The sequence below is a fragment of the Rhinopithecus roxellana genome, chromosome 19 (genome assembly GCF_007565055.1).
Source record: "Rhinopithecus roxellana isolate Shanxi Qingling chromosome 19, ASM756505v1, whole genome shotgun sequence".
Taxonomy (NCBI): Eukaryota; Metazoa; Chordata; class Mammalia; order Primates; family Cercopithecidae; genus Rhinopithecus; species Rhinopithecus roxellana.
The window spans coordinates 52,247,997-52,273,245 of NC_044567.1; the positions used below are offsets into that span (position 1 = coordinate 52,247,997).

Sequence of the window (25,249 nt, forward strand, 5' to 3'; positions counted from 1 at the left end):
TAGGCGCCTCCGGAGCCAGGCAATATTTGGGCTGTAGAATACTGAGAAGCCCTCGACCCCTCACCCCATCAGAGCCCACGCCCAAGATGTGGAGGCGTCAGCTGGAATTGCTGGGTAGTGGCAGGGGACCCCGGGTCCCAAGGCCTCCCTTTCTACCATCCAGTGACCCCACCACACAGCCTCAGCCCTGAGGAGGAGGGCCCTGGCTGGAAGCGCAGCCCAGTGGCTTCCTGGGTCAAGGTGCCAGGAGGACAGGCCTGCCTCTGACACCGTGAGGCAGGGCTGAGGCAGGTGGGTGCCAGCAGGGAGAAGGGGGTGGGTGCTGGGGTGCTGGATGCGGGGTCAGGCTAGGGGACATGGGATGGGCAGACATTGCCATCTGGGCTTCGTCGGCCCATTCATGTGCAGGGAGGGTGGCTGGGAGCGCAGCCAGCTGGGAGGCAGGAGGACCCTCAGGGAGGTGAATGGTGCCTGCACAAAGTCGGGGCTGGCTTTGGGCGACAGAGGGTGGCCAGGGGGAGGTATCGGTCCCTCTGCTGTTGGGGATGAAAGGCGTCTGACTTGTGGTGAGAGGGTCCCTGTCCAGACCCAGGCTCCTGTGGGACCCTCAGTAGGGATGTCCTGGAGGCTCCAAACAAGCTGGGATGCAAGGAAAGCACCTTGCCTGGAAGTTGGGATCACCGGCCAGGGTGACCGTCCCCTGGCCTTGCTGTGAGAGGCCTGGGGGCAGCTGTCCACCTACCCTGCAGGGAGTGCCTCTGACTGTCCAGCAGCTGTCCAACACCCAGACACCATCTTCCTCCAGCAGATACAGGAGGAGGATGGCAGTGACGTGGCTCAGGTGCCTGTGGTAGCCCACCTCCTGCAAAAGCCAGAGTCACCATGGAAGGATGTCACCTGGGAGGGCTGAGGCCACCTGGGAGGACTCACGTCACCAGAGATGGCTGAGGTCCTCGGGGACACCTGCCACAGGCCCCCGGGATTTGGGGTGCAGAGACTGCACCTCTCCCCTGGCACTCAGAATGAGGACTGAACAGGTCACACATGACTCAGTTGACAAGGAGCCTGGAGGGATTCCTGCAGCGAGCGCCCAAGCTCACATGGCCCGAAAGGGCACAGACAAGGATTGCTCATGCCCCCTATCCTGGGCCAGGCCGAGGAGGTCACTGTCGTAGGCCTGGAGTAGCACCTGTGGACTGCACCCACCATGAGGGCAGGTGGCAGGGTGCTGACCACCACACAAAGGGTCCTGTGATGGCCCAGGGGCTGCCTGTTGGTGCACAACAAATGTGGGCAGCCCATGGAGTCGGCTTAGTGGCTCTTCCTGCCTGGAATGGTCTGGAAAGTGGGAGCTGAGCAGGAGCAACCACCTGGGTGATCCCCTCTCTGTCTGCTGGGCTCCTATGGGGTTCAGGCAAAGGGGAAATTGGATCCTTTCCAGGTTTCTGGTGAAGAAGAGGCTTCCTCAGTATGCAGACTCATTTCATGACAAGAGCCTGGCCCATCAGGCACCTCAGCCACTTGTCAAACCTGTCTCCTGTGAGGACCATCTGCATGCGACCCTGCCAAGCTCTTGGCTTTGGGCAACACCAGGAGGGGAAGGTCATTTCTTCGTCTGAGATGTGGTGGTCGGGTGCAGGTGACACCAGGATTCTGGGCCTCAACCCCTTTCCATCTCAGTTTGACCCCTTGCGCCGCCCCCTTGCTTGGGTGTCCACGCCAGCAGTGAGCTTGAGTCCTGCCTACTACGTGCTGGTGGGTCATGAACACTGAATTTTCAAGAAGTGCCGACACCCCCGAGAGACACCCATGCCTGTGAATATGGGCACAGGGCCCAGGAATATCGCTGCCCGGGAATACTCACAGGGTTGTATGCAGAATAGGCCACAAGGATGTCACATAATTCCTGCTGCCTAGAAAAGAGGGAAAAGGGGGTTTTGTTTTGTGTGGATGCTGTCAGTTTCAGTTTGTCTACAAACCCTGACAACGAACACAATTCTGGGTTCAGATGATCTGTGAGTTCCTCAGGACACCTGAGTTTTTAGGAGTTTTTTCAGTAAAACCCACATTCCTTGCAATGCAAATATCACAGGGGTGCAGTGGGATCAGTGATCATTTTCACTCTGGTTGATTTTTTTCTTCCCCTTTTTCTCACTTTGCACACATTGAAGTCCAGTCTTCAGGACATGCAGTTCCACGGTTCTTAACTAATGTGCAGATCCTCCCATCCACCACTGCAGCCCCTCCTGGAGCGGCTCCTTCATCCTCATCCCCAGCATGTCCCCTTTGCAGTCTCCCGGCTCTGTCAGCCCCTGGCCATCCTGACCTGTTTTGTCTCTATGGTTTGCCCTTTTCCAGAATGGCTGATGAATTGGAATCCTGTGGTGGTAGCCTGTTGGGTCTGGCTTCGTTCCCTCAGCAATACACATCTAAGATCCACCCATGTTCCTGCGGGCATCAGGGGTTCGCTCCTTTTCCTCACTGAGTTGTCTCTGTCTGAAGAGTGGAACCCCCTTCGTCCCCAGTTCCCATGTTGAAGATCATCTGGGCAGCCTCCGGGGGTGAGCGACAATCAATCAAGCAGTGAATGTGGCATGCGGGTTTTATTTGCACGTCAATTTTCAAATCAGTGTGGTCAATATCTGTGACACTTTGGGGACATGTGGTACAAGGCCACTGAGCTTTGTGAGCCACAGCCCATCTGACTTACAAAGTGGCTGTGCCCTGTCACATTCCCACCAGCCATGGATGAGAGTTTCCGGGGCCCCGCATCCTGCCTGGTATTTTGGGCTGTCAGTGCTGCTCAGGAAGGCTCCTGAGCCCCGCCATCCTGCCACCTTCCCGTGGGTCCCTACCCTGGGTTGTGGCTCTCATTTCTGTAAAGCACCAAGCCTGCCACACCCCCGAAAGGGACACCTCCTTCTGGGCTTAGCCCTGAAGGCCCCGCATCCTGAGAACCCTGGGCCCAGGCAAACCTGAGGGCTGGCACTCCACACCCACCCTTCCCGGGTGCCACTCTCCTGGGTATCTGACTGCCAGGATGTCTTAAACTGATTTTATCAAGCTACAGCGAATAACAGGGATGAGCCCCGGGCCTCTACGTTTAGAAGCAGCGGCAGTGACAGGACTGAGGGATGGCCTGAAGCTTGTCACTCAAGCATCGAGAAGGGTGAGGACCCCAGTTTCACGCACTCACCCTGGGACAACTTGGCTGTACTTTGACAGGGCCTTGTGGGGGGCTGGCAGGAGCAGGGATCCCCCCTTTTCTTGAGGAAGCAGGCTACTGCCGCCAGGAAGCAGCAGAGGACGGCACACAGGCAGAGCCCCAGCGTGCTGTAGACCAGGGCCAGCTGATCCGCACTCAGCTTCAGCACGGGAGAGCTGCAAGACAGCGTGAGACCCCTCTCTGCAGTGCCTTCTCCTCTTCCCCTCATTAGGCTCAAGCAATCCACATGGCCCCAACCCACCCTGCTGCAGGCTTCTCCGGCTCCTTTCCTGACCCTGAGGCTGCTGGGATGCTCTCTGGGTCCTGGAGGAGGTTGATCCCTCCCCCGATCCTGGCGGCAACTTCCCAAGGCCTTGGAGCTGGAAACAGGAGCTGGAAACAGGAGCTGGAAATGTGAGCTGGGCCTTCTTCTTGTCTCCACTTGCTAGGGCTGTAATTGGGAGAGCGCTGGAGATGGGCTGATGGGTGAATGGACAGATAAACAGACAGCGCCCCAGGGAGCATGTCCCTGGGCATACTGAACTGGGCCCTTTCTCCATGGAGAAGCCTTTCTGGGTGAGCGTTTACAGTCGTCCCTTGGTATCCGTGGGGGACTGGTTCCAGGATCCCCCACAGATACCAAAATCCACGGATGTCCGAGTGTCTGACATAAGATGGCCCCGCATTTGCATATAACCTATGCACATCCTCCTGTACAATTAGAGTCATCTCTAGATTACTTATAATACCAAATACAATATAGATGCCATGTAGATGGGTGTTATACTGTATTGTTTAGGGAATAATGACAAGATAAAGTGGCTGCTGAGGTTCAGTATAGATGCAACTATCCACTTTCTTTTCTGAGTATTTTACAGCCGCTGTTGGTTGAATCCACAGGTATAGGGCACATGACACAGAGGGCCCACTGTGGTTTGAGAGTAGGACAGGCGACGTCACACTGGGACCCAGGACTGCAGGTGCCACCAGGTGGGCCCTGGGCATCAGGGCACCTGGCCGCCCTGTGACTCAGGACTTGTGCCTCCAGGTTTGGATGCCAGAGACAGGCCTAGCCCAGGAAAAAGCCCTCCCCTTGGAAGTTCTCCTTATCCCAAAAGCTCTTCCCTGTCCCTGGAGCTGGGCATCCTCTAGGCACTGCGTGGAAGGACAGATGAGCCAGATTTAAGATGACATGTTGAGAAGAGTGAGTCCCACTTTGTGCCGGGCACTTTCCCTACAGCACCCTCCTCATCCTCCCGCTCTGATGGTGGACAACTACCCCTATTAAAAAAATTGAGGCTGGACGCGGTGGCTCATACCTGTAATCCCAGCACTTTGGGAGGCTGAGGCGGGTGGATCACGAGGTCAAGAGATCGAGACCATTCCGGCCAACATGGTGAAACCCCGTCGCTACTAAAAATACAAAAATTAGTTGGGCATGGTGGCAGGCACCTGTAGTCCCAGCTACTCAGGAGGCTGAGGCAGGAGAATCTCTTGAACCCGGGAGGCAAAGGTTGCAGTGAGCCGAGATCGCGCCACTACACTCCAGCCTGGTGACAGAGTGAGACTCCGTCTCAAAAAAAAAAAAAAAAAAAGGCTGGGCGCGGTGGCTCAAGCCTGTAATCCCAGCACTTTGGGATGCTGAGATGAGCGGATCATGAGGTCAGGAGATCGAGACCATCCTGGCTAACACGGTGAAATCCCGTCTCTACTAAAAAAATACAAAAACCTAGCCAGGTGAGGTGACGGGCACCTGTAGTCCCAGCTACTCGGGAGGCTGAGGCAGGAGAATGATGTAAACCCGGGAGGCGGAGCTTGCAGTGAGCTGAGATCCGGCCACTGCACTCCAGCCTGGGCGACAGAGCAAGACTCCATCTCAAAAAAAAAGAAAAGAAAAAAGAAAAAAAGAATTGAGACAGAATTTGTATAGCATCAAATTTGCCATTTTAAAGTATACAACACATCACAGGGTTGTGCAGCCATGGCCACTAATCTGAGACCATTTTTATCCCAAACAGAAACCCTGTCTCATCAGCAGTAGCTCCCCATCCCCTCTCCTCAGCCCTTGGCAACCGCTCATCTCCTTTCTGTCTCGATGGATTTGCCTATTGTGGACATTTCATATTATTGAAATGGTCTTTTGTGCCTGGCTCCTTGCACTTGGCTTCGTGTTTTCAGGGTTCACCACGTCCTGCCATGCAGTGTATTAGACCTTCGTTCCTCTTTAGGCGGAATGGACAGACCACATCTGTTACGCATTCATCAGGGAAAGGGAATTTGGGTTGCTTCCACTTCCTGGCTATTGTGAATGAAGCTGCTGTGAACATTCACATCCACATGTTTGTGTGGACGGATGTTTTCTGTTTTCTCGGGTGTATACCTAGGAGAAGAATGGCTGGGTCACATGATAACTCTGTTTCATTTTTGGAGGACCTGCTGGACTGTGTTGTACAGCATCCGTCGTTCACACTCCATTTTACAGATGACAAAACTGAGTCTTTAAGATATTGTTCCCAGTCTCAGAGTTGCACCTGGGGGCCGGTCTGACCAACTCTGAGGTGGGTGTTTCAAGCCACACAGCGGCCCCAAGGCTGGTGCTGCCTCTCTTCCTCACACACGCTCTTAGATTCAGGAATCTCATAGTGACAGAGCTGCCAGGACTCTTAGGGGTCATCAGTGTCACTCTGACATTTACGGGGGGGGGGAGATGGGAACTTGGGGTGAGTTAGTGTCACTCCACCAGCCGGTGGCTTCCTTCATGTCCGGTGCGAGAGCTCAGAGAGGCCTAAAGGAGGAAAGCAAAGCTCCCAGGACCAGCAAACTTGGTGCCACACATCCAAGGCTTACTTGCTCCTACTTACCTCTGGAATCAAACACAAACTATGCCCTGGAAGCATGAGCAGGGGAGATGCTGCCAGCCCTCAGAGCACAGACAGAACACCAGGCTACAAGATGTTACTAAGTGAAAATGAACTGGATTGATTTAGGAAGACTAAACATGTGCACACATTTCAAATGTTTCAATGTGAGATTCTGAAACCCAGACCACACTAGAGGCTGCGGTAGCGAGTGTTGAGAGACCACGCCCAGAGCACGGTCACACAACGTCACGCCCTTGTGGACTACCTGGGACTCATTCCAGGAGAGTGCCGTGGGAGTGAGGCTGTGCCACCCTGGGCCTCCACCTCAAGAAGGCCTGACACCCTTGGTTTTTGCTCCCTTAGGAGCTTTGAGCACCACTCAGGTCGTCCAGGTGGAGAGGCCCCATGAAGAGGGACAGGTTCTGAGATCACCTGGAGGACAAGCGAGTCCTGACCATAGCAGCATCAGAGCCAAGCCTCCAATGGCTCCATCCCCAGGACCATCTGCTCAAGAGACCCCAAGCAAGAGCAGCAGAAGATGCACCCAGCTGAGCCCCGCTGCCCCACAGAGCCATGCAAGGCCACATGATGGTCATTTTTAGGGCACTGAGTTTGAATGACCAGAACAGAAGCTCACTGCTCTTGAGGACATGAAGAAGGTGCCCCAGCTTCTCATTCCTCTCTGCCCAGGCCAATGATCCGAGGCTTTCTGTGGAAAATGAAACATAGCTTCTGCCTGGACCCTAGGATACACATGTGATTCAAAATCCCTAGCCTAAGAAAATCAATGCAAATTAGAACTAAGAAAAATACCACTTTCTACCTGTCACGCCAGGAGCACAGGCACCTTGCATATTGGTGGTGGGGTGGACTCTCGAGGGCCATTTGGAACCACCCCCCACCATTTACAACATGCCTCCCTGGCTCCCCTTGCTGCATCAGCTTCACTTCTAGGGCTGCATCTCCCCTAGCACACAAATCGTATTCCTCCAACATTGTTCAGGTTGCAAAAGACTGGATCCAGCCTAGCCTTCCATCTACAGGAGATGAAGGGTTAAATGCAGCATGGCACACTCCCGAGAGGGAATACCACACAGTCACTCCAGCCAATGAGACAGGGCCATGTGTCCTAAGAGGGAACATCCCCAAGAGATGTGGGGTGAGAATAGCCAGGCAGGCACTCTGATGCCACCCCAGTGGAAGGCAGACAAGGAGCTGTAAATAAGCCTCATTTGAGATTATGTAAGAAAGGACAGGCGGGAACCCACGGCATGGAGAGGCCCTGCCCTGTGGCTCACTGTCTACTGTTCCCCAGGCCCAAAGTGTCCTAGTCGCAAGCTTTTGCCAAAAAATAAAAATTAAAAAAAATTGCTCATTCTCTAGACTTGTCTGAAAATCAAGTCCAGGGGAAAGCGTCCCAGAGGCGCAGCTTGCAGGTCTTACCACCAGGAGGCAGCACACACAGTTTCCGAGGCCTTGGGACCAGGCGGGCTGGCACAAAGTTTATTTCTACGCTTTTTCTTTTGTTTTTCAAACTGGTTTCAAAGCCGTTTCTCACCCATAAATACTTTCCCTAGCCTGCTGCGGCTCCCAGTGCAGGCTCGGGTCAGCCCGCTAGGCAGCACTGGGACTTGTCATTTAGGGGTGGGCCTGGTGGGGGACAGGGAGTGGGCAGGAGGGCAGGGGGCTATAGTTCTGGATGTTTGATTCAGCCGCCTTCGCCTTCAGTGTCTGCATCTGCAGAGTGGGGCCCGATACCCCTCTCTCTCCACAGAGGGGCTTGGCTTTAGCAAAGGTCCCTGCAAACATGCAGGAGGCGGGGGACCTGGGTAGAAAGTTGTAGCCCGTGGCCATGCACTCACACCTTGGGGGCCCAGCCAGCAAGGGGAGCCTGGAGGCAAGGTGGGCAGGGGCTGCTGGCCCTCTTGCCCGGCCAAGGTTTCTGCCACCGTCCTCGGGGGTCCTGGGCTGCAGGTCCCCATGATGGTCCCCATTTCCTGGTCCCTCTGCTCTGCAAGCCTCTCTCCTTCCCTCCCTGTGGTCTTGGTGCCCTGAACGTTCCAGGTGTGTCCCTGACACATGGTGGGCTGCCAGTGCTTAAGAGGGGTTTTTCTATGTGAGGTACAGCCTCCCTGTGAGGTCATCACAACCTCCAAATGTGCACACCTTCAGGCCTTCCCTGCAGAGGACCCTACGTCCTCCGGGTGTCTGTGTATGTGCATACACGTGTGTGTGTGTGTACACGTGCGTGTGCGTGCATATCCGCATGTGTGTGCATGCATGCGCAGGTGTATAAGTTCAGGAAAATGCAGGCGGACAGGCTGGGTTTAAGTCTCCCGTTTGGTGTGTGACCTTTGACTGAAGTGGTTTCCAGAGTGTCACCTCCTTCTCTCCTTTGGGCCTGGGGTCCCTGGGTCTTTCTGGGGCCACCTCTCTTTAAGGCGAACCTCCATCCTGCTGGTGGTAGGGACACAGACTTCAGCCCCTGTTCCCAGCACCCAGATCATGCCCATCAAAACAAAGCCTCCCTGGCCCCCACATCTGACTCCAGCTCCTACCTTTCCCCAGCTTCTTGTGCAGCATCTCCTTAGGGGTGTTCCTTCGCCCCTGCGACACTGGCCCACCCTCTCCCCTGTGGTTCTGTCCCTGCCTTTGCAGGTCCCTGGACCTTGGCTTCAACCCCAGGAAGCAAAACCGGAGCGTCTGCTGCCCCCTTGTGAGGGCACATGGTACAGTCAGGACAAAAGCAAAAGCACCCTTCCAACCCAAGATACACAAATGCAATGCAAACCAGGAGACCTGCAGCCAGGGCCACCCCATCTAGTTCTAGCACCTGAAATAAGTGACATCTTGAGCAGTTCCTGGAGCAAAAGCAGTGTGACTCCAACACCCGACTCCCACCCTGGCAGAGCTGAGCTAAGGTCTCAGTGGAGCATTGACTTGAAGCTGCCATCCAGGCAGACTCCTGGGGCCCCTGCTCCTACCAGCCACGGCGCTGCCTCTGCTTTCAAGGCTACCATGATTCTGTCATGTTGGGGCTCCCTGGCACGTCCTTCCTCCCCGTGAGCGTGGGGCTCTCACTCACCCCATGTCTGGCCTGACCGTAGTGTGCACTGGCTTCCAACCCCCTGGCATCAATTCTACCACTTCTGATTTCTTCCAGATGGGGCCAGGCCCCCTAGACACCAAGGAGGCCCTCAAAGGAGGTTCTGTGCTGCTCTTGTCCACCCACACCCCACCCCTGCCACATTTGTATCTGATTAGGTTCTCATGAGCCAGAGTGAAGGGACGGAAAAATGATGCATCTAAGCAGGAAAAAAGCAGGGCAGAGGAAGGGTCCAGTTTGTTAGCCTTTGTCAGCCTCCCAGGCAGTGAAACAGGGCTCCAAGGCCACAGCCCCACCATGCCCCTGGCTGGAGCCACCAAGGGCAACCTCAACTTGGGGGCACCTGAAAATGGCCCTTTATAGCATCCCCTGACCTCCTTGTGGCAGAGCTGGGGACATATGTAGGCATCTTATGATGTCCCTTCTATGTGTGGTTAAGTGCGACCTTCTAGAACTTTCTTTGTGGACAGCCCTGCTGGAGCTGCTCTGACCTCCCCATCTGCTCTTTATCCATGTCTCTGTGGGACCCTCTTCCTCTTCTGACCCCTCAAATGCAGATTATCCCACCTAGGACCTTCCTTTTCTGTCCCTTTCTCTCCTTACACCTCCCAGTCCCTACACAACCTTTTCCATTTTTGTGACTTCAACTGCCACCTTCTAGGCCAACACAATCTAAACTCTCCAGGTAAAAGGCTCCCCAGAACTCTGAACCCACATGACTGACCCCAAGGCTGGCATCACCCTCACATGGGGGGAGGGGGCGCGGTTCCTAGCTCAGAGCTCCTGGTCTGTACAGAGTCCCTGCCCTGGTAGGTGACCCTGTCCCTCACCCTATGCAGTGAGCTGAATGGTGCCCCCTTGCTCAATGATATGCCCCCTACAAATGTGACCTTATTTGGATAAAAGATTCTTTGCAGACATATGAATACAAGGATCTGGAAATGAGAACATCCTGGATTAGGGTGGGCCCCAGATCCAGTGACAAGTGTCCTATACGAGAAGAGAAGGCAGAAGACACAGGCACGGGAGAGAAGCCATGTGAAGACAGAGGCAGAGATGGGAGTGAAGGGGCCACCAGCCCAGGAAGCCTGGGGCAGCCACCGGAAGCTGGAGGAGGAAGGGAAGGATCTGCCCCTGGGCTTTCAGAGGGAGTGGGGTGCTGCTGACCGTGGAATCTGCCTGGAATGGGGCGCTGCTGACCATGGAATCTGACTGGAGTGAGCCCTGCTGATGTGGAATCTGACTGGAGTGGGGTCTTGCTGATGTGGAATCTGACGTCTGGCCTCCAGTCTGGAGAGAATCGGTCAGTGTTATTTTAAGCACCCAGCATGTGAACACTGTCACAGCCGCAGGAAGCGAATACAGCCTGTTCCAGGGCGGCACCCACCCAACCAGGGTAGTGGACCCTTGAGTCCCGGGTGTGGTTCTGTACTTCGCAAACCCCAAGTCACTGAGGCTCCACAAGAGCCCTGTGAGAGCCATTATGATCACTACAGGGCCTCTCCCTCCAGTTCTAATCTCATGCCAATGCACTGTTCCTCCATCCCCCTTCCAGGTCCTTGTCATCTCTGGTTCCCATTATTGCCAGAAACAGCCTTTCACCAGGCCCCTGCTGCCATCACCACCATCCAGGAGCAACAGGGTGCTCTCCCAACAGCCCTGCTCTGACCTCTCTTCCCGTGGCCGCCCCTACCGCCAGCAGGACATCGGCCTCCCAGCCTGGCACGTGGAGTCGTCACCTGGTCCCTCCTGATGCCATCTCTAGCCGCCCCTGAATGCTTACTCTTCCCAACTCAGTCCTCTGCAGCCCCCACATGGAGAGACAAGGTTGTGCCCTTGGTGCTCCTCCTACCCCTCTGCCGGGCAAATGAGTAGCCCCACTCACTGGGGCAGGCTCCGTCCCCTCAGGGAGAGGCAGACGCTCCCTGCACCTGCCTGCAAGCCTGGACAGGGAGCTCCTGTGTCAGCCTGGAGTCGTCGTCGCAACAGAACCCCAGGCCAGTCAACTCTCCTGATCAACATCTCAAGCCATTTTCAGTCCAGCTTGGGAGCCTGCCCTTGCTCTCCCCACGAAGCCCCATGTGTGAGCAACAGGTGGATTTTATTAAATGTTCATAATACATGTGAATCCCTAGTAAATATTTGGAAATTACTGAAAAAACATATTGATTCTACCCATCCATGAACATGGGATGTCTCCCTTTGTTGGTGTCATCTGTGATTTCTTTCAGCAGTGTTTGTAGTTTTCCTTGTAGAGGTCTTTCACAGCCCTCTTGCCGTGTGTGTGGAAGGTCTTTCTGTGCCCTCTTGGTGAGCGTGTGGAAGTGTCTCCACCTTCAAAGCAGATCTGGGGTGGGGTCCGTCCTGCTTCTGGATGTAGAGTGACCCCCACACTCCCACAGGCTGGGAGTCCCAGAGGAAGGGATTTAGCTCAGCCTCCAGCACAGAGAGCCACTCACAGCCTTCCCTGCCCCTAGCAGCACCTGTGAATGCTGTTGCCTCTGCCTGGAACCCCCTGTCCCCACCATGTAGTTTCAACATGGTTGCTTTTCTTTATTTTTTGACACAGAGTTTTGTTCGTCAGCCAGGCTGGAATATAATGGCCTGATCTCGGCTCACTGCAACCTCCGCCTCCTGGGTTCAAGTGATTCTCTTGCCTCAGCCTCCCGAGTAGCTGGGATTACAAGTACCTACCACCACTCCTGGCTAATTTTTGTATTTTTAGTAGAGATGGGGTTTCGCCATGTTGGCTAGGCTGGTCTCGAACTCCTGACCTCAGGTGATCCACCTGGCTCGACCTCCCAAAGTGCTGGGATTACAGGTGTGAGCCACCACGCCCTGCCCATGGTTGCTTTTTGAATGAGCAGTTCCAGCGCACAGAGCTCATGATCCCCTCAAAATGCATTCTCCCAAATCATCCTCACAGCAACTCCATGAGATGAACAACCTCAGACTCACAGAACCGACAGGCAGTAGCTTGCTCCAGGCCACACACCTAGTAAGGGACATAACTTGGGGTCTGGCTCCACACTCCACACCCCTGCCACAGCCTGCCCTGTCCTCCTTGGGGAAGCCTTCCCCTTCCCCATCTCACCTGCAGCTGGGTTACATGGCCTCCGTGCACTGAGAGGAATGTGTCACTTGCATGGCTTGTCCACTGTCTGGCCTTCCACAAGATGGTGAACTCCACCGGTCTGGGACAGGACCTGCCTTGCTCTCTTCCCTCCCCACACACAACAAGCCCACCACAGTTCCAGGTCTCACTAACGAGTGGCAGTCTCAGTGGGATGTGAGAGAAACCTGGAGTCGGGGTGAGGTGGGGCCTGGCAGGGTTGGAGAGAAAGGACAGCAGAATTCAGGGAGCCCGCGAAGCAGGCAGAGAACAGGTCAGCCCTTCCACCGTGTACAGCTACACAACTTGGTTACATGGTGTTCTCTGCTCCCTGTCCTCAAATAGGTCTACCTCTGGGTCCCTCCCCTGGCCATGTGGCTCTGTACTTCCTGTTTTGCAATCCACAGCAAGCTCCCCTCCTGCCCCACCAGCCCATGCAGGCATCAGAGGTCAGAACAGAACAGACCTTAGCCCTGGGCCCCTGGAGAAACACTGGGCAGGGCAGTGCACAGCAACAGTCACACAGCCACCAAAAGCTGAGCCATGGCACAAGTGTGGCAGCTGATGCGGGGTGTGGCGTGGTAATGCCGACCCCACTGGCACCAACATGTCCTCACACAGCCCCCTCGCTCACAGCCTGGGGCTCCATTACCCGGAGCCAAGATGAAGATCTGAGGTTCTGCCCAGTGACCTCGGGGAAGGGGGCTTAGCTGATGGTCACGCACGGGAAGTGGCTAACCTTGTCCCAGGGGTGATAGCTCACATTCAAGGAACAATAGCTCTGTGGATGCCACTGGGTCATTTTGCGGTTGCAGAGGGGACAGACTTTGGAATCCATAGACTGTGCTCAAATCTCAACTCAGCTGTGCATTCTCTGTGTGACTGTCAGCGAGTCACTCCAAATTTGAGACTCAAGTCTCTTGATCTGTGAGGTGGGTAGGGATGACCCAAAGTGGAATCCATTGCATTGGAGGTGGGCAGGTGGCCAGACACCAGGGCGGCAGGCATGGCCACTTGCATCTGTGGCTGGGCTCTTCAGACCCTCTGTATCCACACTCCCTGCATGTGAATCTGCGCTTCCCCTCAGGAGAGGCTGTGCTAGAGTAAAATCCAGGTAGTGAACATAATACCTGATTGGTAGTTTTTCAGCCCTTGGCCCCTCCCTGCCTCCACCCCAGTAGGCCCCAGTGTCTGTTGCTCCTGTCTTTATGTCCATCTGTACACAATGCTTACGGTTCCGTTTGTAAGTGAGAACATGCGGTATTTGGTTTTCTGTTCCTGCGTTAATTCACTTGGGACAATGGCCTCCAGCTGCATCCATGTTGCTGCAAGAAACATAATTTTTTTTTCTTTTCATGGCTATGTAGTATTCCATGGTGTATATGTACCATATTTTCTTTATCCAATCCACTATTGATGGGCCCCTCGGTTGATTCCATGTCTTTGCTATTGTGAATAGTGCTGTGACGAACACACATGTTATGTGTCCTTTTGGTAGAAGGTTTAATTTTCCTTTGGGTCATACATACCCAGTAATGGGATTGCTGTGCTAAACGGTAACTGTTTTAAGTTCTTTGAGGAATCTCCAAACTGCTTGCTACAGCAGTTGAACCAACAGTGTATAAAGTGTTCCCTTTTCTCTGTAGCCTCACCAGCATCTGTTGTTTTTTGACTAACAACAGCCATTCTTAATGGTGTGAGATGGTCCCTCATTGTGCTTTTGATTTGCATTTCTCTGATAAGTGATGCTGAAATTTTTTCATGTTTATTGGCTGCTTCTGTGTCTTTTGACAAGTTGTCTGTTCATGTCTTTTGCCCACTTCTTAATGGGGTTGTTGCTTTTTGAATTGTTTGACTTCCTTATAGATTACGGATATTAGACCTTTGTTGGATGCACAGTTCGCAAACATTTTCTTCCATCCTGTAGGTTGTCTGTTTACACTATTGACTGTGTGTGGGGGGGACGGGGGCGGGTACAGAAGCTCTTTAGTTTAATTAGGTCTCACCTGGCAATTTTTGTTTTTGTTGCAGTCGCCTTTCATAAATTCTTTCCCAGGGCAGATGTCCAGAATGGTATTTTCCAGGATTTCTCAAGGATTTGTATAGTTTAGGGTCTTACACTTAAACCTTTTAATCTATCTTGCATCTATGTTCCTCAGGGATATTGGCCTGTAGTTTTCTTTTTCCGTTGTGTCTTTGCCAGGTTTTCGTATCAGGGTGAAGCTGGCCTTGCAGAATGAGTCAAGCAGGAGTCCCTCCTTGCTATTTTGGAATTAGTTTCAGTAGAACTGGTACCAGCTCTTCTTTGTGCATCTGGTAGAATCTGGTTGTGAATCCATCAGATTCCATTTAAAGGCAAAAGAGCCTTCCTAGGAACGAGAAGGGAAAAGTTTTACTAAAAAAGTTTGTGTGGTTCATTAGGCATTGCCAGAGGGAAAAAAATTGTAAAAAGAAAAGGCCGGGCGCGGTGACTCACATTTGTGATCCTAGCACTTTGGGAGGCAGAGGCAGGCGGATCACTTGAGGTCAGGAGTTCAAAACCAGCCTGTACAACAAGGCGAAACCCTGTCTCTACCAAAAATACAAAAATTAGCCAGATGTGGTAGCACGTGCCACTACAACTACTCAGGAGGCTGAGGCAGAATAATTACTTGAGCCCGGGAGGCAGAGGTTGCAGTGAGCTGAGATCACACCACTGCACTCCAGCCTGGTTGACAGAGTGAGACTCTGTCTTGAAAAAAATAAATAAATAATGGCCGGGCGCGGTGGCTCACGCCTGTAATCCCAGCACTTTGGGGGCTGAGACGGGTGGATCACAAGGTCAGAAGATCGAGACCATCATGGCTAACACGGTGAAACCCCGTCTCTAATAAAAATACAAAAAATTAGCCGGGCGTGGTGGCGGGCGCCTGTGGTTCCAGCTACTCGGGAGGCTGAGGCAGGAGAATGGCATGAACCCGGGAGGCAGAGGTTGCAGTGAGCCCAGACTGTGCCACTGCACTCCAGCCTGGGCGACAGAGCAAGACTCCATCTCAAAATAAATAAATAAATAAATAAATAAAATAAAATAAAATAAAGAATTAAAAACAAAGAAAACAAAGGCCTTATGGCTGGAGATGACCACTTTGAACATGGTAAGAAAGTTCCTGTTGAGTTGGGCATCTGCTAAATGCCAGGCATCGGAAATGATGTAATTAATCCTCCCAGCAAACACCTCTTGGTGCACCTGCCCTGCTCTGTGGCATTAGAAAGGACGGGAGGGGGATGCCATGTGGATCCATAAACACTAGAGATGGCATTTGCCCTGCTCTTGGCCTGTCCTGGAGAGACAGCAGGCCTGCCCTTCTCCGGGGGCTGACTACTTCCTTTCCTTGCAGTGACTTTCCTGTGATAACATTATTTCCATGAGGCCAGGCCCCAGGCCCAAGGTCCCAAGGGCGGGGCCTGTGTGCCTGATGATGGGGGTTGCCCAGCACCCTGCTGTCTCTGCTTAGCCTGGTATCTCCTGCTCTCATCTGCTGTCCTGCCAGTTAGCTGCTGCTATGTAACAAGGCATCCCCAAATGCAGGGACGTGTGCTTCCTCCCGAGTCAAGGGTTTGGCTGGGCTCAGCTGTGCCGGGCTGGCTCTGCTCCATGTGCCTCTCATCCTCCTCCTGGGACCAATGGACTGGCCAGAAGCGTCCATCTCATGATGATGCTGGAGTGCAGCAGACTGGAGCACGCAGGCCTCTGGCCACCTAGGCTGGGAACTTGCTTTTCATCACTGCCGCTGCATTTCATTCAAGTCACAGTGCCAGTGGATTCCAGGGAGGGGAACCAGACGCCACCTCTTGGTGGAAGGAGCACGCGGGTAGGTTTGTTACACGGGTATATCAGCATCAAGCAATATACCCGTGTAACCTACACGTGTACCTCCAGACCTAAAATAAAAGTTGAAATTATAAATAAAATAATACTAGAAATAAATGGAGCCTGCGGCACTGGTGGAGGGCAGGTGGTGGCTCTGCTCAGGTGCTTACACAGGTGGGTCTGCTGCTTACTTGTGCCTGTGCTTTGAGAACTGGTGCAGGCTCGGCAGCCTCCAGTACCAGCCTCTTCCTCACAGGGCAGGTCCTTTCTCCTGCTTTCTTCTTGTCCACAGACTTCTGGAAATGTTGCCTACATTTTTTTTTTTTTTAATCCTAGGATGATCTCCCTGGCTTCTGGCCATTTGCCTGGACTCTGGGCTTCGTGCATTGTGGACTCTCCTGTTCTAGGCCTGGCATCAGGCCTCCCACCCTTTCTGAACCTGTGTGACACCATGCAGGTTTCCTCACGTGGCTTACCAGGACTTGCTTCTGAGCCTCTGTGCTCCCATCCTTGGTACCTTCCTGAGTTGTCTGAATTGTTTTCAACTTCCCCACTCCACTGTCTCCTGAGCTCTGGTGGGAGGTTCACTGGGCTCCTGAGCTTGCTTGTTCTCACAGAATTATGCACATTGCTTAGGGTGCTGTCTGCAGATGGAGGCACAGCTGATGCAGTCCCTCAGGAGATGGTCATAGAACCTGCCTTGCTCCTTGCAGCAGCTGAGTGACAATGGGAGACAGAAGTGTGTGACACTACCAGGTAACACAGACTGGCGGGAGCTCTGGGTTTGGCCATATCAAAGTAAGAAAGAAATTATGGTTAAATTCCCAAAAAGCAATCCCTTAAGCCAAGTACTTTTACAATATACACATTGAAGACTATGCATTGTCCTCTAAGTACTATTTTAGCTGCAATGCATTTTGATGTATTTTTCCTATATCTAGTTCAAAATGTACTTATTTTTCATTATTATTTCTTCTTTGACCTATGGGTTATTTACAAGTGCATTTCTTAGTTTCCAAACATACGAAGATTTTTCAGTTATCATTTAAAATTGAGATCTAGATTACATTGTTACATAAGACCTTTACTTGCATTTTTCAAGCCTCATCAAGGAGAAATATATTTCAAATCAGCATAAGGAATGAAGGGGAAAAGCCGGAATCCTCTTTGGCAAGTTGGGGGAGGGGGCTGGAAGGAAAGTGGAAAGGTTCACATGAATAGTGTTTCTTCTCTCTTAATACTAAATGAGAACTACAGCAGCTTACACAAGTATCAGTGCCAAGGCGCAGAAGCCAAGGAAACTAAAGCCCAATCACACTTGCCTTAAGAGAGCACAGCGGACCCAACTTTGAACAGAAATCTATTTAGGACAATCAATTACCTTATCCAACGCCTCAGAATATTTCTACATGAAAGTTTTTACATAAAACAGGCAAGTTTCCTTTGTCTTTAGAATAAGGTATTTATGTGAAAATATGGCTCACAGAGATATTTTAAGGACACATTTCAGAGGCAGTGCAAGATAGTGGATAAGAACCCAAATTTCAGAGCCTTCCTAGGCTGTACCACTTGTAGGCAGTGTGGTCACAGCCTCTCCGTGCCTCGGTTTCCTCATTTCCAATATAGGGAAAATAACAGTACTGACTTCTTAGGGTTGTTGGCAGAGCTGAAGTGCCCAGCACAATGCCTGGCACATACTAAATAAATGCTCACTTAATGCAAGACTTGAGAAGAATATTCATTTGAGCCTCTTCACAAAGTAAATACACACCTGTCCTTGGGTCTTTGGCAGAGTAAGGGAAGGACCTAAAAGATGACGGAGTAGGAACCTCGAAGAAAACACAGATGGCCCACATGGGGCCCTCCCCTGCTCTGGCCCTGCCGTGTTCCCAGGGCTCCAGTGAACTGCACAGGAACTGATACCTCCACTCCTGGCACAGAGTCAGCCCAGCAGTGCTGTCCTTGGGGCTTTCTGTGACCTGCTCCCCTCCTCAGTGGTCCCAGCATGGCTGTTGCAAGTGGTGCCTGAGCGCCCCAGACCACTGACCCTCCCTGCCTGACCTCACACCCCACCACGCCCCCACCCCCCATCTCCACTTTTAAGCTGTGTGATCCTGGGTAAGTCACTCAGCCTCTCTGAGCTCCCCTCAACAAGTATTCATGAAGGACTGAACTATGTGTCAGGCACTGTGCTAGGCTCAAGTCAGACACGGTTCCTGCCCCCAGGGAGCTCCCAGCTAGCGGTTGAGTCAGACGCGAAGCACGAAGGAACAAAACAGCGAGCTGCGGCAAGTTCTACCAAGGGAAAGAACAGGTTATGAAAAATAACTGCAAGCAATGGATAGTTTTCAAGACAACCAGGGAAAACTGGATATGGCCTGAGTATTAGATGATGTTAATAAATTATTGCTGGCAGTAGCAGGATATTTGGGTTGTTTTACAGATCTTTACGGTAAAGTATCTGCAGGTAAAATGATATGCGGTCTTGGGCTTTGCTTTAAAATACACAAGCCAAAACAACTGGTTGGGAAAATATGAGGCAAATTTAAATGATTTTTGAATCATTTAATGGGTGCAGAGGGCATCACTGTGTTGTCCTCTCTATGTATATGTGTGGTAAGTTCCGTAATTAAAAGTTTCAAAAGAAAGTAACACTAGCAGTACAAAGGAGGGCCCAGTACTACTGTGTGGTCAGAGGAGACCCCGGATGTTTGGGCTGAGACCTGAAAGTTGGGTACGAGGGAGCTGAGGGAAGATGATAGAGGGAATGCATGCCAGGCAGCAGGAACAGCACGTGCAAAGGACCTGAGGCAGGAAAGAACATGGCATATTTGACACTGAAAGGAGGCAGTGTGGCCAGAGCAGGAAGGTGGAGGGGTAAGAGGTGCCACACTGTACATCTCCTCCTGCCACCCTCTCCTCAGCCACCTGACTGTGGGGCCAGAGGGTGCTCTGGGGGCAGGCATGGGGGGTGATCATACTGTCCCCTGGGCTCAGGTCCCAGAACTCACTGCAGGAGGCTGCACAGGTGCGCTGGCTCTGATGGTTGCAGATGGCTTTGCAGGACATGCAGTTGCCCAGTAGGGGATCCCAGTACTGCTCTTCAGGGCAGGATCCCATAGCCAGCCCTGTTCACAGGCCCTGTGGAGCTGAGAGACCAGGAGCGTGAGGGCAGCTGGCAGGTGGTCCCAGCCCAGCCTCTTGCTGTCCACATTCCCGTAGACATAAGCGCTGTCTCAGGAGCAGAGAGGGCAGAGAAAGCTGGCTTCCAACTCCCACTGTGCTGGCTGGAGGCCTAGGGCAGCCACTTCCCCTATCCAGCCTCAGTTTCCCCATCTGCACATGGTTGTTTTCAGGCCCCCTGCTCTCTCACATCAGCAGGGCCCTGCTCCTTGCCCTCCTTAATGTCCCATGCCTCTCCCTGCCACAGGGTCTTTGCACATGCTGTTCCCTCGCATGACGTGCCCTTCTCCCCCACCCCTGCCCCTTAGCTGCTTATTCCTCCTCAGCCTGAGACCTCTGTCTAAACCCGATCTCCCAGGGAAGCCTTTCTGACTCCCCCTAGAGTAGGACGCAGTCCTTCTTCCACACACTCGCACTGCCCTTTACTTGCTGCTGTGGTCACTTTCCTCTTCTATGCATGTGGTTATTTGATGCTGGCTCCTGTATTAACTGTGAGCACCATCTGGCAAGGACTGTGCCTAATTTTTTTTGTTCATTGCGGAGTCCTCAGAACCTAGATAGTGCTTAGGACATAGTAGGTGCTCATACATGAATGGTTTTTTTTTTTTTTTTTTTTTTTTTTTTTTGAGACGGAGTCTTGCTCTGTCGCCGAGGCTGGAGTGCAGTGGCCGGATCTCATCTCACTGCAAGCTCCGCCTCCCGCGTTTACGCCATTCTCCTGCCTCAGCCTCCTGAGTAGCTGGGACTACAGGCGCCCGCCACCAAGCCCGGCTAGTTTTTTTTGTATTTTTTAGTAGAGACGGGGTTTCACTGTGTTAGCCAGGATGGTCTCGATCTCCTGACCTCGTGATCCGCCCATCTCGGCCTCCCAAAGTGCTGGGATTACAGGCTTGAGCCACCGCGCCCGGCCAACATGAATGGTTTTTTAAAAGCAGACCAAGTCAGTGCCTAGCACACAGCAAGAACCAAGAAATGTCAATTTCCTTCTTTACTGAAGTATGAAACCACCACAATGATGTGTGTAAAGTGCACAAAAAGTGGAAGAATACAGCTTGGTGACATTTAATGTATGTATGCATCTGTGTCATTACAGCCCACATTGAGATGAAGAACATTTCCTGCACCCGTGAAGACTCCCTGGGCTCCCCTCCCACCCAATGCCCACTCCTAGAGGTGGCTCCTGTTCTGTTGTTACCCCCATAGGTTAATATTGCCCCTTCTGGAACTTCCATGTCTGGTTTTGTCCCTCCACGTGGTGCCTGAGACTCATCCATGTGGGCGCTCTCCGCCTGTCTGGTTTTGTGTTACTGTGAGTCTTCCACTGTGTGCAAGCATCACCTTCTCTATCCTTTTCTGATTTCATGACATTTGCTTCCCCCAACAACTTCTTAAAAATGTTTAAAAGCATTTTGCAAGACATGTGTTTGTCCTTTAATGAAAGCAAGCCGAGGGAAGACCAAAGGTGGCTGGGCACCATGGCTCACGCCTGTAATCTTAGCACTTTGGGAGGTTGAGGTGGGAGAATTCCTTGAGGCCAGGAGTTATAGACCAGCCTGGGCAACACAGTGAGATCCTGTCTCTACAGAAAGATTTTAGAAATTGGCCAGGTGCTACAGTCCCAGCTATTCAGGAGGCTGAGGCAGGAGGATCGCTTGAGCCTCTTTAATGGTCAAAAATTTGTACAAGGATCTTCCCTGTATTGTTTTTGTAATAAGTTAAATCCAAAACAACCTAAATGTCTATCAGTAGAATATTGGCTGAATAAATCACCACGTATTACGTAACCTTTAAACAATGAATCGTTTCTCCAAATATTGAAATCTGAAAATGTCTTGGATGTATTTTTTCATTCATTCAACAAATATTGAGCTTCTACTGTGATGTGACCATGTGCCAGCCACTGTTACAGACAAAAGCTATAACAGCAAGTACAATAAACAGAAATCTCTGCCCTCACAGAGCTTACTTTCCAACGATAAAGTGAAATGGATGTCAGAAGAAATGCACAGTGTAATCAAATTTACAAAACACACACACTCTCTCTCCACACTTACTAATATGTGTAAAGAAAAACATCTAGAGGAATACACAGTAAACCACAAGCAGTGGTTATTTCTGAGGCTCATCTATCTGACTGCAGAGACAGCAGCTGCTGGTGAGTTCCTCACGGGTTAGTATCCCACTCTGGGAGATTCTAACAGTCTTATGGACAGAAATATTCAGTCCAGCTCCACTTGCCAAGAAAAGAGATGGGAACATTTGTATGTTGATCCTGTTCAAAATAGCAAATAATACTTCTTGATTTGTTGTTACGTTTTTGGTGACTTAAGAAGCATCCCATGATGTTTAGTGTAACATTTACTCTATTATTCTTTTCTCCCGTGGACTAAAGCTGAATTGGAGAAACAAGAGGGCAGGAGGAGTTAGCTGAGTGGAGGTCAGTCTTAGATGCAGGATAACGGACTAAAATGAAAATGTTTAAATAATGACGTGCCTAGGGGAGGAAGGAACAGGAAAGTTCTTGCACAAACTTAGTTAATTAATTTCCCATCTTCAAAGACTCACTCACTGGGCTTTCGGCTTTCATGTCTTTCTTTCTTTTTGAGATGGAGTCTCACTCTTGTTGCCCAGGCTGGAGTGCAATGGCACAATCTCAGCTCATTGCAACCTCCACCTCTGGGGTTCCAGCCATTCTCCTGTCTCAGCCTCCTGAGTAGCTGGGATTATAGGTGTGTACCACCATGCCCACCTAATTTTTTTTGTATTTTTAGTAGAGACAGGGTTTTACCATGTTGATCAGGCTGGTCTTGACCTCCTGACCTCAGATGATCCACCCGCCTCGGCCTCCCAAAGTGCTGGGATTTATAGGCATAAGCCACCGCACCCAGCCCTTCCATGTTTTTCAATATGCATAGTCTAATCATCTAATTTAGCTTGAGCTCAGGAGCTGAAAACCAGACTGGGCAATAGAGTGATGCCCCATCTCTACACAAATTAGAAAGAATTAGCCACGCATGCTTGTGCATGCCTGTAGTCCCAATTACTTGGGAGGCTGAGCTGGGAGGACTGCTTGAGGCTGAGAGGTTGAGGCTGCAGAAAACCGTGATCGCAACATTGCACTCCAGCCTGGACTACATACAAGAACCTGGCCAGTGTCTCAGAATATATGTAAGAAACACGGCATCTCATACAAGATTTACCCTCCCCAGTCTTATGCAAATATGCTATCAAATGTGTTCATCTATTTTATGTACATACATGCAGGTGTTTGATCCACCTCTCTTTATTTAATCTGATGTGAGGTGTGGGTCTTTCTCTCCCAGGCAGACAGCCCATCATGCCAGCACTATTTATTACCAGAACCATTCTTTGCCCACTGAATTGAAATCCTACCTTGACATGGTTTATTTCATCTACATTCGGAGACCTGCCCTAGATATGCCCCTATTTCTTTTTCTTTTGAGTTCTGCTTTAAAATATGTTTCATAGGTTATTAGATCACTGGGTGGCAGGGTGAGACCCTGTTTCAGAAAAAAAACAAAAACCTTCCTCCAAATAACAAAAGAACTCACATCCCTAATAAAATGCTGACTTATAAAATGATGAGAAAAAATCAAAAGAGCCCACATCCCTTAATAAAATACTGACTTGTAAACTGGTAAGAAAAAAACAATCAGCTCAGTGAAAAAATAGGCAAAAGTGCTAAACTACCAATTCTGGAAGAGAAAATTCCAGTGTTAGGGCTGATACTGGAGTTTCTGACTCTCCCACCACGGAAAGGTCAGCTGACTAGTCCAGAGAACGGCAGAGCTTAAGGAATCTTGAAAACTACCAACTCTTCCCATTTATTTTAACAGAGGCAGGAGGCAGGGCTGGGAATGAGATATTGCCGGTTGGCTACAAAGATGAGACTACTACCACCTTCCTTCCCCACATACCTTAACATCAGTTATTCTGACTCTGAAATAAAGTATCTGTGAAAGTGTCACAGGACTGAAGATCATCGATGAGTTAGACACATTCCACCTGTGTAGTTACAGAGTTCCTGTAGTAAATGCTAACTTGCATTCCAGCTTGGGCACTTCACCTCCTGCCCATCAGCCTGGCTGCAATCAACCCCGTGAGTGCCCACGGACGCAAACAGAGCTTAAGAACCAGGCAATTCCATGTTAGGATCCAGGTGCTTTTTGGGTGACCTCACCTTCTCTCAGTTGTCCTTGAGGACCACGTCAGAGAATGCTCTGCAAGTTCTTTGGCTGTGGCTGAACCAGGAACGACTTTTGAGTTCTCGTTAGATGACTGTCAAAGTCAAATTGAGTTTCAATCAAGAACTCACTCAGCCAAGATGGAAAAACTGAATGGCTTCTGGAGCTTGGAGGGTGTGAGTTGGTTTCAAGTCTTGCTCTTGGGGTAGGTTCTGGAAGTGGCTGAGCCATCAGTGAGTAACTCCCCAGTAGTCAACTCTTCAGAGGGTCCAGCTTGCCAGAGAAGTGCAAAATCAGACAAGAAACCAGCATTGCCGGCTCTTGTCTGAGTTACTGCCAAATGCAACGACAGGCAAAAATGTTCTGATGTCTGATTGCAGCACCATGACATATTCTCATTGGTGTTAGTTCTAAAATTTTGAAATGTTTTGTGGTGAGGGATTAAACTGCTAGATTGAGAAGGTAGGTTTGTGAATCACTGTAATATCAAAAAAGAAACATTCTGTGTTAAAAAAAAAAAAAGTGACATTAAGATTGAAGATGCAGGATGCAGCATAGGGAGTCCTAAACTGCCAGGACGCATGCAGAGATTTCCTAGAATATCAGGATTCACGTTGCATACTCTGGCCTGTGTCTCAGAATATACGTAAGAAACATGGCATCTCATACAAGAATCTATTTGGGGCCACCACAGAAACTCAGGACTTGTCTTTTACCATTTATCATTAAAATAACGTCCATGTGGGCCAGGTGTGGTGGCTCATGCCTGTAATCCCAGCACTGTGGGAGGCCGAGGCGGGCAGATCACGAGGTCAAGAGATAGAGACCATCCTGGTTAACACCGTGAAACCCGTCTCTACTAAAAAACAAAAAAAACTAGCAGGGCGTGGTGGTGGGTGCCTGTAGTCCCAGCTACTCAGGAGGCTGAGGCAGGAGAACGGCGTGAACCCGGGAGGTGGAGCTTGCAGTGAGCCGGGATCCGGCCACTACACTCCAGCCTGAGCGACAGAGTAAGACTCCGTCTCCAAAAAAAAAAAAAAAAAACCAAAAATGTCTATGTGAAGCAACACAAGTTCTGACTTGGATTTTCTTCCAATGACAGACAATAAGGAAATAAACAAAAGCAGATGCAGAGGCCACCCAAAACGGCCTCACTACTGTTTCAGTAGGGAACACTGTGAAATCTAGTTTTCCTACTCGCCCTCTACTTCCAGTTAAAATTCACATCCTTTGGTGGCCAGAGGGTACAGGTGTGATTATAATGATCTTGCTGGGTACAGGTGTAATCCTAGCTACCCAAGAGGCTGAGGCAGGAGGATCACTTGGGTTCAGTAGTTCAAGTCCAGCCTGGGGCAACATAGCAAGACCCCCCATCTCTAAAAATAATAGCTTAATAAAATAATGATCTTGATTTTGATTTTTTTGTTTTTAAACATTCTTATTTTATTTTATAAGTTCCAGGGTATATGTGCTGAATGTGCAGGTTACACAGGTAAACGTGTGTTACGGTGGTTTGCTGCACCTATCAACCCATCACCTAGGTATTAAGCTTGGCTTGCATTAACTATTTCTCCTGAGGCTCTCCCTGCACTCCCCACCCTGTGCTAAGAGGCCCCAGTGTGTGTTGTTCCCCTCCCTGTGTCCATTCATTCTCACTGTTCAGCTCCCACTTATAAGTGAGAACATGTAGTATTTGGTTTTCTGTTCCTGTGTTAGTTTGCTGAGGA

General features: G+C 51.0%; 1 pseudogene; it reads right to left on the minus strand.

Moving 5' to 3' along the window:
* Positions 1 to 1,777: 1,777 nt before the first annotated feature.
* Positions 1,778 to 23,321, minus strand: LOC104677764 (annotated as a pseudogene).
* Positions 23,322 to 25,249: the final 1,928 nt, after the last annotated feature.